We start from the raw sequence: 14,132 nt of genomic DNA on the forward strand, positions 1-14,132 counted from the left end.
ACTCATTTTGCAGATGGGTAAAACAGTGATTAAGTGATTTGCTCCCAGTCATGCTACAATTCAATTACAGAGCTGGAAGAGGAACCAGGAGTCCTGAGTCTCTGTAGCTCTAACCACTTGACTGCACTCTCTCTTCATCTGTGATTTAAGTCTTACTTTTTGTTTCTTGGGAGCTTTCAGCTACTAAATTGCTAAATGCCCATTTGGGGAACTCAGCACATATGCTACTAATGTTGTTCTGGTTTAGACTTCCAGATTATCAATACCCTCCCCCAAGAGTTTTCAGGGAAATAAAAGAAGCTACATACAGCTTCTATACTGGCAGGCAAGAGCACAAACGCTTTTGGACATCAGCAAAAGATGGGCAAATGCCGGGCCAAAGAAAGGGAGTGAAATCACATTGATAAATCAGGGAATTGAAATATAACTGTTTCCAAGACTAATCTGCTATGTTGGGTATTACGAAGATGTCTATCACTGTGGTATCTAAGGCCGATCAGGGACTGAGGATTTCATAGAGCTCTAGAAAAAGAAAGTCAGTACAAAAGGCCTGTTTGTCAGAAGTGTAGAGTAGCCACTAACTAAAGTCAGTGGAAGCTGTGGCTGCTCAGCACCTCAGAAAATGAAGCTTCCAAAGACTAATATGCTGGCTGCTCTCCACAGCCTGGGGATGTTGGTGGCTGGTGCAACCTTGACCATGTGGTCTGAGAGCAACAGTGCATCCCACGGGGCATTCAGAACATCAGTAATGTCTGGGGTTTGAGACACCTTCAATAGTCCATTAACACCAGAGCAAACAAGGTACTTCCATTTCTCCTGGGCCCTTCTAGGCAGTCGCTGTAAGGTTCCTTGCCCACAAAATGAATCAGATTACTCTGGAAATGCTGGTGCCCTATGCAAAGTGGAAAATGTGGGTCCCTCGCACTGGCTCCCACAATAAAAGTCACTCCACGAACAATAAAGCCCAGCCCTCACGGAGAGGACCTTATTAGATGTTTCCCACGTGAGCACTGACTAATGCATGTGCCTGAGAATCGGTGCTGGGCCTTATGTGTGAAAATTCTACAGGTATTTGTTTTTCAGTTTACAAAATCCACCTGCTGGCATATCTACATATACGCAAAATATAAAATCACAGCGCCAGCTCCAGTGGGAAAGACCATGAAAGGAGGCTAAAAAGATAGACATCTCCTTGAGGCTTTCACAAAGATTTCTCCCTAATTGTTCCTGAAAGCATGGGATTTGCCACCCCTATCCACCGGCCAGCGATTCTGACAGAGCAGCTAGAGATCAGGCCCTCTGTGTGGATTCTGGCTCTGTCACCCTCCTGGTCTCAACCCACATACATATACCCTGGGGAAGCTACGTCATGAGGTCCCTTGGTCACTGAAGATGATGCCTACTGGGGAGGGGGCTTGTCAGAGCGATGTCTCTCTTTTCCCACCAGGACTGGAGAAGATGCTGCATGAGAGGCAGCTGGCCCCTCTGTTTGGCACAAGACAGGAGGGAGCTACCTGCAACCCCATTCTTGAGCCAACCTGCCCACAGCATGAATCCACAGCCATCCTCCAGCACCTAAAGCCACATCCCACCACAGCCACCAACCCCATCACCCCTGAGCCCCATCACGCCAAGCCACAGCGCCTCCTCTCCCCAGTACCCTGAGCACCCCAGTGCCCCCATCACCCCAAACCACAACGCCCGCCCCCACGCACAGACGTCGCCTGAATCCTGCGCAGGCGCATTGGAGCGCACCCGGCTGCGCTTGCGCCTCTGGGTCGGGAGGAGGCGGAAGAGGGAAGCAGCCGGCGCTGGGCGGGGTTTGCGGGGGCGCGTCTTGCTCGCCCGGTCTGGCGGCCCCGCCTTCTTCCTTTCCTCTCTTGGCCGGCGCGGGGTGCGGGTGCTGCGCACGGGGCCTCCCAGCTATGCGGCATGGTAGCGCCCGGTCTGGGCCCGGGGCTGCCGCCCCGTTGGGGGAGAAACTCGGTATGTGACCCCCGGACGTGGGGGGGAGGGTGAAGGCGAGGCTGGGCTGAGCAGCCGGGTGCAGAGCCCTCCTACGCCGGGCCGGGCCGGGCCGGGCCGGGCCGGGTGAGCGGCCACGTGCGCTGGCTCCGGCGGGGCAAAGTTGGGCTCCCTGCTGTGCTGGCCCTGCTCCCTTGGGGGCCACCCACGTGCAGCTGAGACCTGGCAGTCTTCCTGCGCCTGTGAGGGGCCTGGCCCTTCGTCCACAGCAAGCCTCCTGGGGCTGCTGGGCTGGACCCAGCAATAACAATCCTGAACTCTTCTGGAGCACTTTCCATCAGTAGTGCCCAAGGCACAGGGAGGGAGGTGATCTGCCCACGGTCACCTAGCCGGCCAACGGCAGAGCCTGGAACTAAAACCCAGGTACTTTCCCGAGTACCAAGCCAGTGTCCTAGCTGCTAAGCTGCACTGCCCAATGCACCTTGCTGCTCAGTTGATCTCATTCATTGAGTGTTTTACCAGAAGACGGGCAGTCCCAAGACCCTTTCACAGGTCGCAGCTGCTGGCGTGAGGGTTGGTTTTGAGGCGATTCATTGCAAATACGTAAACCGGGTTAGATCTGCACCTAAACTCAGAAATTTTTGTGTGTGCACATAGGGATGACAAGGGAACAGGGTCTGTTAATTTTATTTCTAAAATTCTGCATGGATTTAAGTCAGTGCTGCTGAAACAAATGTTTTGGATATTTATGCTGATGTGTCTTTTCTTTCAGGGAAGATAGTGAAAATCTGAAAAGGCAAGAAAAGCAAGCATGCAAAAGCAGAAACTTGCTTCTTCCTCTGAGAGGTTGGTGTTAGCAAGAATGTTGCTAATAGAATGTAGTCTTATGAAAAATACTGTTGGTTATATGATGCTTGGCAATCAGTAAAATATGGTGACCGGTCCCTACCCTGAGACTTAATGATGGGTTTTTGGTTTTTTTTAATGAATTCTTAACACGAGAGTGGGGTGGGGGGAGAGAAAACCTTTTGTAGTGATAAACACCCATTTTTTCATGGTCTGTGTGTATAAAAACATCTTCTGTATTTTCCACAGTATGCATCCAATGAAGTGAGCTGTAGCTCACGAAAGCTTATGCTCAAATAAATTGGTTAGTCTCTAAGGTGCCACAAGTACTCCTTTTCTTTTAACTTTTCTAGTACTTCTTGTGGCCAGTAGCATGCTTCTTAGGCAGTGCCATCAGGCTCTAAAGCACTTGTCTGTACTCAGTGGTGATCAGTTATTGAGGGTCACTTTATACCTTTGATGGTGTTACACTGTTTGGAGAGCATTTGCCTTGTAAAACCTGTGTCGGGGACGTTGTATTAATTTTGACTGATAACAGGTTTTTGTGGTATTTAGCATTCCTTAACTGATATTAATGCATTAAGTCCTCTGGATGCTAATACACTTGAATTAACATTTGTCCACACATACCTTACTCTCACAAAACCCACTTAATCTTCTGGAGCCTGACTTTTTTTCTTTTTAAATATTTAGGCATGGCTAACTTGTGCTTGCAAATACCATGACTGTGAGCTTGTTTGGGTGTACAAATGACCTGCTGGATGCATAACTTAGAACTATAACTTATTTATTTGTCAGGTATCAGGGGGGTGGCTGTGTTAGTCTGTATCCACAAAAACAATGAGTCCCATGGCACCTTAAAGACTAACTGCTTATGCCCAAATAAATCTTTCTGAAGAAGTGGGTTTTTTACTCACAAAAGCTTATGCCCAAATAAATCTGTTAGTCTTTAAGGTACCACCGGACTCCTAGTTGTTTTCATTTATTTGTATAATGGTAGGGCCAAAGAATTTCAGTCGAGGATCAAAGCCCCCTTGTGCTAGGCACTGTTCATATAAGTAATAAAGAAAACAGTCCCTGCCCCAGATAGCCTACAGTCTAGGTGTCAGGATGCAACTGATGGTAACATGGACCCTACTTAGTGGATGGCAGGGAGGAAGAGGTAATAAAACAGTTTAGCCGAAGAAACAGCAGTCTCAACACGCTTTCCCAGCTAGTGCCATATGCTGGAACTTGTAGACATGACAGAGGTTGGCTTTAAAGAGGATACGATTATGCTTTTACAAACTGTAGGCCCAGTTTAGCCTTTTTAGCATGGAGGATTGCCTGGAATCTCTCTGTTTCTGTTTTATTTTAAAGCCCTCACAGCAATTCTATGGAGCCAATGAACTTCCCTTTGCGAATTGGGCTTGTGAACTGAATTCTGATTACTAGAACAGGAGTGCTTTTAGATGTGTAACTGAGTTGGTTCTTCAGCTGGCTTTCAGATCAATGGATGAAATACACAAGACTTTGTGCATTTCTGTAAATTATTCTATGCAGCATATGTGGGGAAATTGCATTTAATAATTACAGTGAGGCAAAGGGATCAAAGAATATTTGGTCAACAAATCCTGCTTAATTGGAATTCTTTGTAATGTTCACTTCGGGGAAACCTCCTTAGTACTTCCACAATTCAAACCCCAGCTGTTCAATATGTATTAGTTTAAAAGATATCTGACACTCAAGATGTGCTGTCTCTCTCTGTTCTGTTTAGGGTATCATAACTGGCCTGCAGCTTGTGCCTCCATAAGGGGAACAATGTAAACCAAGAGTCTCAGGGGAGCAAAGAGCTTTCTGCAAAATTAAGACTTGACAGGTAACTCTTCCTTAGGCACTGAAGAGATCTAATGAGCCTTACAAAATGTGGGAGCAGCCAATGAAGCACATTCAGTTCTGTCTTAAGAAGAAAGCAGTTCTTCTCATCTCACTAACTCTTAGGAAGTGTCTCCTTTGGGCTTAGCTCTGTAGATGTGAAACAATATTTAATGCAGTTAGGGTGTGGGGTGGGGAGAAACCTTTGAAATTTCCTGGTGTAAATCCCTCTGTGAGCCACAAACAGTGATGGGCAAATTGAATATTTGATCAATAATATTCAGAATACTCAGCCTTTGCTGGTATTTGAATGGGGTGCCTGCTGGGGTAGTACTTCCAGCCTGGGAGTGCTAACCAGTGCTCCTCTAGTTCAGCCTGGCTTGTAGCAGATCGCTAGAGGAAGTGTTTTTCAGTGAGGCAAGACCCAAGTGAGGGGACTTTAGATATACACTACTCAAAGGAATGTCCGTTTGGGGGTATTTCTCTTACGCACTTTCCAAAGCATGGAAGGTCTGTTTATTTAATCCAGCAGTTGTCAGCTGCCCAGTGCAGTTCTGTGCCTGTGCTAGTGTTACACTGCTGGGAGAGAAACGTGCCATCAAAGTTACCTGGTACTGCTGGTACTGTTCTAGTGCCTGTCAGTGCCAGGTTTTGATAGCGCTTTGCATCCTTGAGAGTGGAATAACTCTCTGTAGAGTTAGTCCTAGACTGGATGCGAACACAATCATCTCCCTGCTGTACTGTAATATAAAATGGGGCTGCAAATGCTTTTTTTTTCCCTCCCCCGACCCACCCTTCTGAAAATTAGGCACAGGCTGGTCCAATCGTGGTCTTTCTTTTTTTTTAAATATAAAAATGCAGACAATCCCCACCCCTGTTCTTTTTTTCCTGTGAAATATGGATCTTTAGGGCTCCGCTGGCTGACTTGTTTTTTTTCTAGTTACAGATAAAAGCCTTCTCGGTTGGACTGATTATTGCAGGAGTGAGGCTAGTGGGGGCAGCAGTAGTTGCCTGAAGAGAAGAGAGGAACTGTTGCTGTTGCTTTAAAGCAGGGGTCGGCAACCTTTCAGAAGTGGTGTGCAGAGTCTTCATTTATTCACTTTAAGGTTTCGCGTGCCAGTAATACATTTTAACGTTTTTTAGAAGGTCTCTCTTTCTCTGAGTCTATATATTATATAACTAAACTATTGTTGTATGTGAAGTAAACAAGTTTTTCAAAATGTTTAAGAAGCTTCATTTAAAATTAAATTAAAATGCTGATCTTATGCCGCTGGCCCACTCAGCCTGCTGCCAGCCTGGGGTTCCGTTCACCTAGGCTTGCAGCAGGCTGAGCCGGGCCTGCGGCCGGGACCCTGGGGGCTGGCAGCCAGAACCCCAGACCAGCAGTGGGCTGAGCGGGGCCGGCGGCCAGGACCCCAGACTGGCAGTGGGTTGAGTGGCTCAGCCTGCTGCTTGTGAGGGGTTCAGTTTGCTGGCTCCTGCCAGCCAGGGTTCCGGCTGCTGGCCCCACGCAGCCCGCTGCTGGTCTGGGATCCTGGCCCTGCCCATATAGAGTGAGTACCTACCTTCTCCCTGGTTCTAGCCCATTCTCTTCCTCTCTCGCTCTGCACTGAGCTGAGGGTGGGAGTGCACTGAGTACAGGGCTGGGGGCGAAGGAGCAGGTTGGGTGCAGGGTCTGGCCAGGAGCTAGAATGGGGGGGGGGGGGGGCAGGGTTGGGGCAAGAGGTTTGGGTGTGGAGTGCTTACCTGGGCAGCTCCCATTTGGTGTGAGGGGTACAGGTGGGAATGTGGGAGGGTGCAGGAGCTCCTGTTTGGTGCTCAGGGTGGGGGTGTGCAAGAGTCAGGGCATGGGGTGGGGGGAGCTGGGTATGTGTGGGGGAGTACTGGGGTCGTGGGGGGGTGCAGGGGTCAGGGCAGAGCGCTGGGGGTGTGTGTGTGGGGTGCAGGGGGCTGGTGGTGTGTGAGGGGGGTGCAGGACTCAGGGCAGGGGGCTGGGGGGGTGTGTATGTGGGGGGGGATGTAAGGGTCAGGGCTGTGGCTGGGGTTGTGGGGGTGCTCCCAGCCCCCTGCCCAGAGCGGCTCACGGCAGGGGGCTGGAGAGGATATGCCCTGATTCCACCCCCCTTTCCCAAGGCCCCATCCCCACCTCTTCTCCACCTCTTCCCCAGAGCAGCGAGTGTGGGCTCTGCTTCTCCCCCTCCCTCGCAAGGGCCATCAGCTGAGAGGAGGAGGGGCAGGAATGCAGTATGCTGGGGGAAGAGGTGGGGGACGGGGGAGCTTGCCTGCCCTGCAGCAGCAGCCGGCAGGACCAAGCTTCTTCATCCTGCCTGGGGGCAGGGGGGGCGGAGAAGAGCAGGCCAGGGCAGGCAGGATTTTTAATGGCACACTGCTGCCTGCTGGGGTCCTGGCCTGGGTTCGGCAGTGGGCTGAGCGGGGCTGGCAGCTGGGACCCAGCAGGCAGCAGCGTGCCATTAAAAATCGGCTTGTGCGCCGTCGGTTGCCGACCACTGCTTTAAAGAGTGACTGCCAAGATATTTAGAGAGGTGGGAGTAAGCATTTGAGCAGTCCCAGGCCTTGAATGGGACTATTCCTGTGCAGAAGTGTTTGCAGGGTGGGAGCCTAGTAAGATAAAACATGAAAGGTGAGGAGAAGGATGACATGGATTGATGGTTTCCTCTCACCCTTTTTATTAAAATTTTATTTAAAAATAAATACTAGGTTTTTGGGGTTGATTTTTTTGGTTTATTCCAGTTGTTTATGTTTAACCCTGCCTGCTCATCTTGTTGAAATTAGTGCTTTAACCTAGGAAATCCCTTTTTTGGCTGCACCATAGCCCATTGACCACTTCTGCCTGCCTGGGGTTAGTGATCAGCAGTTCCCTGTGGGAGGGAGGGGGGTGTTCTGAGGTGGTTGTCCCCTGTGGGTGTGTGAAAGTCAGTTCCAGCTCCTCCTGGGTGACAGGGACTCCTTAAAATATGCCCCTGGGATGAGGAAGTGCCAGGACCTTCTGTTTCATAGGGGTGAAGGTGCATGCTGGGTGCCTGGTAACTCATTCTCTACTGCAGGGGTGGGCAAACTATGGCGTGTGGGCCGGATTCGGCCCGCGGGATTGCCACCCCTGTGGTGCCGCGGGCCCCGCACTGCTGCTGGAACTGGCCAGCACCAAGTCCCTGCGGCCCCTGGGGGATGGGGGGCAGAGGGCTCTGTGTGTTGCCCTCACTTGCAGGCACTGCCCCCCGCAACTCCTGTTGGCTGGGAACAGGAAACCATGGCCAATGGGAGCTTCGGGGGAGGTACCTGCAGGTGAGGACAGTGCACGGAGCCCTCTGCTCCCCCTCTCCTGGGGGCCGTAGGGACGGGGTGCCAGCTGCTTCTGGGAGTGGTGCGGGGCCAGGACAGGCAGGGAGCCTGTCTTCGCGCTGCTGCCACCCCAGAGCCGCTCCAGGTAAGCAGGGCTGGCCGGGAGCCCACACCCCGAACCCCTTCTGCACCTCAACCCCCTGCCCTGAGCCCCTTCCTCATAGACTCATTCAGTTTAAGGTCAAAAGGGATCATTATGATCGTCTAGTCTGACCTCCTGCACAACGCAGGCCAGAGAATCTCATCCACCCACTCCTGTAATAAACCCCTAATCTATTTCTGAGCGACTGAAGTCCTCAAATCATGGCTTAAAGACTTCAAGGTGCAGAGAATCCTCCAGCAAGTGACCCGTGCCCCACGCTGCAGAGGAAGGTGAAAACGCCCCAGGGCCTCTGCCAATCTGCCCTGGAGGAAAATTCCTTCCAGACCCCAAATGTGGCGATCAGCTAAACTGAGCACGTGGGCAAGACCCACCAGCCAGACACCCAGGAAAGAATTCTCTGTAGTAACTCAGATCCCACCTCATCTAATATCTCATCATAGGCAGGGCTGGATTACCCTATAGGCAGACTAAGCATGTGCATAGGGCACCAGCAAAGCAGGGGGGCACCAAAAAAAAGAGGTTTTTTTGGAAAAAATTTGATATTTGATATTTAAAAAAAAACATCGAAGTGTCATCATGGGAAAAATCAGAACTTTGTTAGACTTCCTTACACTCCACTACACGCTCTTCTCCCGTTTTTCTGTTCTCTTTTTATTACTTATCCCCACCTAAACCAGGGGGGCGTCCTACTAATGTAGGTCGAAATAATGCGAGGAAATCAGATCCTGTCATGTATTGCAATAACTCTGTTTTATTATTGATATATTCTTCTGAGTTATAAGTACTTGATTTGTTTTTTTCCATATATATATATATATATATATATATATATATATACACACACATATAAAAAGTGTATGTTGTGTAATTTTTTTTAAGTTCAGATAACTGAGATAAGGGGCGGGATGAAAGGTAACCAACTAAAATAATTTCTGCAGAAGAAATAACAATTGTGAAAATGTGCTGGTAGTGACAGGAATTTAGAAATGAATTACAATATTTAATGCTTTTCAGGATTATAGCACTAAATGGTGTTCCACTTGATTAAAAATCCCCAATTCAAATACTTTACACCTGAAAACACACTTGTCAACTTTTTCTTATCCAGCTGGAAATTGACCTTTGAATCAATACTCTACAAATTATATACACACAAATTTTCACTGCCCAAAGCAGTTAATATTGGAAAAATTGTGTTCACTTATTCAGATGCTAACTTCTGAAATAGATGAACACAGTTTGACAGGTCATATGAAAAATATAGAATAGTTATACTGTTCCCTAAAAGACACAGTTGCACAAGAAAGCATGTGGTATATGGACAATTTATACACCTCAGTAGGTGTTTGAGAAACTGCTGTAATACAATTTTAAACTATTCCTATCCTGTCAGAGCTGAACACAGAGCTCACAAGACCAACCCTGTGGTTGCTCCACCTCAGACATGCAGCAAGAAAAAGCTGGGGAGGGCCATTACCTGAAGTGAGGGGCAGAACCCTGGAAGCTCTTGTTGATAGCAAGAGTGATGATCTCATCCTGGCTGTCTGTTTAGGGATCAAGGTAGGTGAAGCTCTCCCTAGTCCACTTTCTTCTCATAATTGACCAAGGTCTCAGATGGGTGAATCAAGATCCTCTTCCAGGCCCAGAAGCTCTCAATATTCTTAGGTTTCAGAGTAACAGCTGTGTTAGTCTGTATTCGCAAAAAGAAACGGAGTACTTGTGGCACCTTAGAGACTAACCAATTTATTTGAGCATAAGCTTTCTACAGCTCACTTTATCGGATGCATACTGTGGAAAGTGTAGAAGATCTTTTTATATACACACAAAGCATGAAAAAATACCTCCTCCCACCCCACTCTCCTGCTGGTAATAGCTTATCTAAAGTGATCACTCTCCTTACAATGTGTATGATAATCAAGTTGGGCCATTTCCAGCACAAATCCAGGTTTTCTCAACCCCCCCCCCCCCCCCCCCCCGCACACACACACAAACCCACTCTCCTGCTGGTAATAGCTTATCATGTTGGTGGATGTGCAGGTGAATGAGCCTCTGATAGTGTCCCCTGAATAGATTGTTGGTGAGGAGATCAGTCGTCTACAGCCAAGCTCTGCGACACAACGGCATTTGCTCCAACCCCTCAGACAGAGACAAACACCTACAAGAGCTCTATCAAGCATTCTTACAACTACAATACCCACCTGCGGAAGTGAAGAAACAGATTGATAGAGCCAGAAGAGTTCCCAGAAGTCTCCTACTACAGGACAGGCCTAACAAAGAAAATAACAGAATGCCACTAGCCGTCACCTTCAGCCCCCAACTAAAACCCCTCCAACGCATTATTAAGGATCTACAACCTATTCTGAAGGATGACCCAACACTCTCACAGATCTTGGGAGACAGGCCAGTCCTTGCCTACAGACAGCCCCCCAACCTGAAGCAAATACTCACCAGCAACCACATACCACATAACAGAACCACTAACCCAGGAACCTATCCTTGCAACAAAGCCCGTTGCCAACTGTGCCCACATATCTATTCAGGGGACACCATCACAGGGCCTAATAACATCAGCCACACTATCAGAGGCTTGTTCACCTGCACATCCACCAATGTGATATATGCCATCATGTGCCAGCAATGCCCCTCTGCCATGTATATTGGTCAAACTGGACAGTCTCTACGTAAAAGAATAAATGGACATAAATCAGATGTCAAGAATTATAACATTCATAAACCAGTCGGAGAACACTTCAATCTCTCTGGTCATGCGATTACAGACATGAAAGTTGTGATATAACAACAAAAAAACTTCAAATCCAGACTCCAGCGAGAAACTGTTGAATTGGAATTCATTTGCAAATTTGATACAATTAACTTAGGCTTGAATAGAGACTGGGAGTGGCTAAGTCATTATGCAAGGTAACCTATTTCCCCTTGTCCCCCCCCCCCCCCCCCCGACGTTCTTGTTAAACCCTGGATTTGTGCTGGAAATGGCCCACCTTGATTATCATACACATTGTAAGGAGAGTGGTCACTTTAGATAAGCTATTACCAGCAGGAGAGTGGGTTTGTGTGTGTGTGTGGGGGGGTGTGTGAGAAAACCTGGATTTGTGCTGGAAATGGCCCAACTTGATTATCATACACATTGTAAGGAGAGTGATCACTTTAGATAAGCTATTACCAGCAGGAGAGTGGGGTGGGAGGAGGTATTTTTTCATGCTTTGTGTGTATATAAAAAGATCTTCTACACTTTCCACAGTATGCATCCGATGAAGTGAGCTGTAGCTCACGAAAGCTTATGCTCAAATAAATTGGTTAGTCTCTAAGGTGCCACAAGTACTTCTTTTCTTTTTGTGAATATTCTTAGCTCCTTCTGCTTCCCTCTTTACAAGGCTGAGGAGAGGGAGGATTATGCACCACCCTCTGTGCAGATCCACAGGACCAGATTAGTCCTCAGTACACATGGAAATGGATCAGATGGTAGGGTAAAATTTCCTTTGTGTTCCTGCTGACCATGGCTTTGGAACAATTGAAGAGAGACAGAAGCTAGAGAAACCATTGAGGTTTGACTCTGATCTTGGTGCTGGCTGGGACAAGACATTAGGATTTTAATACTGTATAGATTGCTGTGCAGTGCAGATGTGATCAATAAAGCTCACAGTCAGACTTACATCAGTGCCCAGATGTAAGTACCACACCATAAATTGGGAGACAACAGGCAGTCTAATGTGAAGAAAATATCCAAACTGGAATAAAGCCAGGACAGTGGGGTTATCCTTTGCTTTTGTGCTTGGAAAAGGTGTCATGGGATTTATCATTCAATAAGTTTTCTGTTGATGCTTTACAAACAAAGTCATTTCCTATCACAGATATTACAATCTAAATTTGACTTCTAATGGGCAAAAGTGGTCAGGTTGTCTTACATCTCATCTAAAAAGCTTTATCATTTATCATTGCTACTCTACAGTACTGTAGCACAAAATGGAGTTAGTTAAGTGGATTAAATATATTCTAAGGTTAGATTTGTGTGTCTGTGTTCTAAGGATTTAATGCTGGAACTTTATAAATTCTGCATTTCCTATAATTACTCTCCCAGCTCTTTAACAACATCAGCATAGATTTAGTGCTAATTCTCCCCCTTTTCAAATTGTTCCAGGCAATGAAATTATCTTGTTGTTTTCTGTGCCCTGAAATGGATAAAAAAAATAGCTTTTCCCTGACTGGTGACTTCAAACAGGAGGCAGTTCCCCCTCCACCCCCAAAAGCTCATAATTCAGGTATAATTGGACTATTCCATATTGAAGAGTGAATTCATCTCTTCCCTTTACAAAGCAACCAAAGCAAATCAGTCTTGTAAACTTTGCCCAGTCAGAAAATTTAATTGGAGTGAAAAGTATTGATTATGAAATAATTTCCACAACCTGAAAGTGACAGTACAATTTCTACAATTATTTGGTCACCAAGCCTTCAGCTCCACACACACATATGGAAGTACAATACAATTCTGTCTTCATGCGACTGCAAGGTGGCATCACAACTTTAGTGGAAAGGATTACATACAAAAGTCAGTGTTCTTATATTTTTACCAGGATCTCCTAATCTACGCCAAAGGTTTGTAATGAACCTAGTATGCAAGGAGTGCCTGTTGCCTCAAACATTTTGGGGACAGTAACATCTTTTTTCCACTGGGTAAAGCAGTCAGTTGAGATTCAGGGTGAAAGAGTATGATTGCACTGACAACAGTTACAAGAAGCCAGAGATAAGGAGCTATACAAACTCCAGGTTTTAACTGGCCAGGACAGAAACTCGAAGCGCATTAGCATCACTATACTGACCAAATTCTAGTTTGGGTAATTAAAGTACCTGGGCAATTTCAGTTGTAGCCAGTATTCTTTTTCATTTCCTGTCCTGTGCTGTTGCCTAGCATTGCTGAGTGCTGAATGGCTTCCACTTTCTAGTCCAGTGTCAGTTCTGAGCGCTTGATTCATGGCTTAGAAAACCTATCTGAGGTAGTCATACAGTAGTGGAGCTCAGCAGGAGCGGACATGTTCCTGTGCCACTAATTATGGCCTTACAAGAGCCTGATGGGCATCTCACCTTGTGGTCTGTAGTATAATCTAACCTAAGGTCAGGAATTAAGCATCTGGCAAGGGAGCAAGCGGACCTCTGTCATCTCAGACTTCTGTGCAATTTCACACACCCTCAGTTTTCAAAATCCCAGGGCTGTCACTGGGTGCTACGGGGGATGCTGTGATATGCTGGGGCAGGGCGAATCTAGGCAGGTCAGGATGTTACTGAACTCCCCACTGCCCCCTTATCCACAGTCTGCGTCAATAAACCACCTGGTATGATCGATCGCTGCCGCTAACTTCCGGACAAAGGCCTTGTTCCTGTCTAGTGGGGTAGGGGCCTGGGAGAGGAGTAGGCTGAGATGTGGAGGGCAGGCTGGGCATAGGCCTACTGCTGGTGAAAGTCAGGGGCCTGAGGGGGGTGGGCTTGGGGCAGGCCTGTGCTGGTGATAGTCAGGGGCTTGTGAGGGGAGCAGGCCAAGGGGTGGGGACCTGGGCGCAGGCCCACGTTGGTGACAGGGGCCCATGAGGGAAGGTGGGGAGGGGGAAAGGTTGGCCGCAGGCCTGGCCTGGTGACAGGCCCGTGAGGTGAGCAGGCCGAGGTGAGGGGTGGGGGCTTGGCACAGGCCTGTGCTGGTGACTGGGTCCTGTGAGGAGAGTAGGTGGGGGGCACAGGCCCATGCTGATGACAGTCGGGGACACGTGAGGGAGCACGCCGAGGTGGGGGCGCAGGGCCCGGGCACAGAGCCGTAGCCCGCCCCCGCCTAGTTCAATTCATCCTCCGCGCCGATCTGGAGAGAGAGAGAGAGAGCGCGAGAGCGAGCCGGCAGAGATAACTGGACTAACTATCGCGAGAGTTCTCCAAGAGAACAAGAGATGTGGCGTGGCGGCAGTATGCGCGGGAGAATGAGGGCTTCCGCGAGATCTCGATGAGA

The 14,132-nt window shown here is 48.1% G+C and overlaps 1 long non-coding RNA gene and 1 other non-coding gene across 2 annotated transcripts; both read left to right on the forward strand.

Moving 5' to 3' along the window:
- Positions 1-1,741: 1,741 nt before the first annotated feature.
- On the forward strand, positions 1,742-6,091 carry LOC141992085 (uncharacterized). Its single transcript, XR_012640521.1, has 4 exons — positions 1,742-1,986; positions 2,738-2,811; positions 4,568-4,669; positions 5,606-6,091. It is a non-coding gene; the product is annotated as an uncharacterized LOC141992085 (long non-coding RNA).
- Positions 5,190-5,388, forward strand: LOC141993075 (small nucleolar RNA SNORA74). Its single transcript, XR_012640768.1, has one exon. It is a non-coding gene; the product is annotated as a small nucleolar RNA SNORA74 (small nucleolar RNA).
- Positions 6,092-14,132: the final 8,041 nt, after the last annotated feature.

The sequence above is a fragment of the Natator depressus genome, chromosome 8 (assembly GCF_965152275.1).
Source record: "Natator depressus isolate rNatDep1 chromosome 8, rNatDep2.hap1, whole genome shotgun sequence".
Classification (NCBI taxonomy): domain Eukaryota; kingdom Metazoa; phylum Chordata; order Testudines; family Cheloniidae; genus Natator; species Natator depressus.